Source organism: Chelonia mydas, chromosome 14 (assembly GCF_015237465.2).
Source record: "Chelonia mydas isolate rCheMyd1 chromosome 14, rCheMyd1.pri.v2, whole genome shotgun sequence".
In the NCBI taxonomy this organism is placed as follows: domain Eukaryota; kingdom Metazoa; phylum Chordata; order Testudines; family Cheloniidae; genus Chelonia; species Chelonia mydas.
In genome coordinates this window covers 35,006,421-35,009,230 of record NC_051254.2, presented here as the reverse complement: position 1 = coordinate 35,009,230, position 2,810 = coordinate 35,006,421, and the positions used below count along the sequence as shown (strand labels likewise).

Here is a 2,810-nt window from a genome sequence, read left to right as displayed (position 1 = left end):
TTTATCAAGCCTCATCTTGGACCAGATCCTCAGATGGAGGAAACGGATGCCATCCTTTGACTGTAAGGGAGCTGTGGAAATTTACACTGGTGTGACAATGCTCTTCATTAGTGGTGTGATTGTCAGAGGTGAGGAGGCAGGAGGACTCTAGCCTGACCATTGCCCTTGCCCTTCCTTCCACAGGCAGTCCATGATGTACTGAGAAAGAAAATGTCTAACCGAACCACCGTGACAGAGTTCCTTCTCCTGGGATTGTCTGAGGTTCGGGAGCTGCAGATTTTACACTCTGTGCTGTTTCTAGGGATTTACCTGGCAGCCCTGGTGGGAAATCTCCTTGTTATCATCCTTGTGGTGCTCGACCACCACCTTCACACCCCCATGTACTTCTTCCTGATGAATTTACTAGATCCATACTAGATCTCGGATCTGTCTCGGTCTCCATCCCCAAGTCCATGGCCAATTCCCTATTGAACACCAGGTCGATTTCTTATTCTGGGTGCATTGCCCAAGTCTTTCCTTCATTTTCTTCATCTCGGTTGACTTTGCTTTTCTCACCATCATGGCGTACGACCGATAAGTCGCCATCTGCCAACCACTGAACTATGAGACTATAATGAACAGGGGAGCTTGTGTCCAAATGACAGCCATTGCATGGATCAGTGGAATTCCCGTTGCTACTATGCAGACTGGGAACATATTTGCATTACCCTTTTGTGACGGCAACAGGTGGATCAGTTCTTCTGTGAAATCCCCCAGCTGCTCAAGATCACCTGCTCTGATTCATAGCTCGGTGAAGTTGTTGTTACTTCTTTTCTCTTGTTCTTAGGCTTAAGATGCTTTGCTTTTATAATTGTGTCATATGTTCACATCTTCAAAACAGTGCTGAGAATCCCCTCTGAGCAGGGCCGGCATAAAGCCTTCTCCACCTGCCTCCCTCACCTCATTGTGGTCTCCTTGTTCATTTGCACTGCCACCTTTGCCTACCAGAAACCCACCTCCAGCTCAGCCTCAGGTCTGGATCTCATGGTGGCTGTTCTTTATTCTGTGGTGCCTCCAGTGCTGAATCCAGTCATCTACAGCATGAGGAACAAGGAGCTCAAAGGTGCCCTGAGGAAACTGACTGAGGGGAAGTTATTCAAAAAGCATAAAATTTCCAGATTTCTCCCATGACCATGTTTTCATTCTGTGCTTCTTTACAGATATAATCAACCGATGACATGATTGTCTCCATGGGAATGTGATGTGCAGGCTTTTTATGCAAAAATGTTGTGTTCACAGTAGTAATAATCCAGACTAAGTTCACTGAAGTCAGTGGAGTTACTCTACTGTGAATTAGATAAGAATCTATCTATCTAAATTATGAGGGCATTTAATTCAATTCTGCATTTTCCTTGTGAGATGCATGAGTTTAGGGGAGGGATAGCTCAGTGGTTTGAGCATTGGCCCGCTAAACCCAGGGTTATGAGTTCAATCCTTGAGGGGGCCATTTAGGGATCTGGGGCAAAATTGGGGCTTGGTCCTGCTTTGAGCAGCAGTTGGATGAGATGATCTCCTGAGATTCTATGAACTTGACCTTCTGAACAGGCATGAGCTGTCACTGGGAAACCTTAACTCTGTGTTAATGAAGTTTGTTACCATTTTATTTCCTAGTTTTTTAAGAGAAAGCAAGCTTGTTGGTTGGAGTCAGTGGTCATTGTGGCAGCTGTAGGTAGCCATGGATACGGATGATGAGTGAAGCAAAAGGTGCTTTTAAGAATGATCACATTTTACTGGAAAGGAGCTATATTCTGTGCATTGCTTGGCCAATCTGGGTTCCCGTCACATCGTCTCCTCACACCCAAATCTGTCAGTAAGCGCAGCGCAAAGCTGGACACAGCCATCTGCAGTAATGCAGGCTCAGAGAGGTATGAAGTGGCCTGTTCATCTCAATGAGCTATTCTCAGTGGAGTGAGAAACACCTGCAGGAGATGGTACAGCCTGAAACAAACGCTTGGAGAGGTGTGAACTGCTCCACTCATATCAGTCACCCAGGTGCCAGCAGGCTGTTCAGTGTGTTGTGGGTTCATGTCCCCCTTTGCCTCTTCTCAGCTTCACACCCCAAGGGGCAGCAATTCCCTAGACCCTGGCACACATTGGGAGTGGTGATTAGGGAGACAGACTCAGTCCCCCTCCTGCCAAAAGGCAAGGAGAAAGCCCCCAAGATCGCAAAAGGGGAAGAAGGAAGCATATCGGACACCCATAGATGCATCGAGAGCCCTCTGATATTGACACACACAAGGTAGGGGAATGTGGGGTTGTCAGGCGCCCTGCCCCTTGTTCTAGTTCTGTATCCAGCAGAGAAGGAGATAGTCACACAGGCGCAGATATCGCTAATGGAAACACAGCTGGGTGCTGTGCTTGCTTTATTGTTCCCACTGCAAAACTGAACCTAACAGGAAAGTGAAGCTTTGCGCTGGGGAGGGGAGAGAGAGTGAGAGGCAAAAAGGCATCCTTTAAAAAGTGGAAGATAAATCCTAATGAGGAAAATAGAGAAGAGCATAAATTGGCAAAGGAAGTGTAAAAATATAACTAGAAAGACCAACAAAGAATGTGAAGAACAGCTAGCCAAAGACTCCAAAAGTAATAGCAATTTTTTTTAAAATACATCAGAAGCAGAAAACCTGCTAAACAACCAGTGGGTCCATTGGATGATCGAGATGCTAAAGGAGCACTCAAAGACGATAAAGCCATTGCGGAGAAATTAAATGAATTCTTTGCATCGGTCTTCACTGTTGAGGATGTGAGGGAGATTCCCAAACCTGAGCCATTCT

The 2,810-nt window shown here is 46.2% G+C and overlaps 1 pseudogene; it reads left to right on the top strand.

The window, feature by feature from the left end:
• The first annotated feature begins 204 nt into the window (after window positions 1-204).
• LOC119567681 lies at window positions 205-1,170 on the top strand (annotated as a pseudogene).
• The last annotated feature ends 1,640 nt before the right edge of the window (window positions 1,171-2,810 follow it).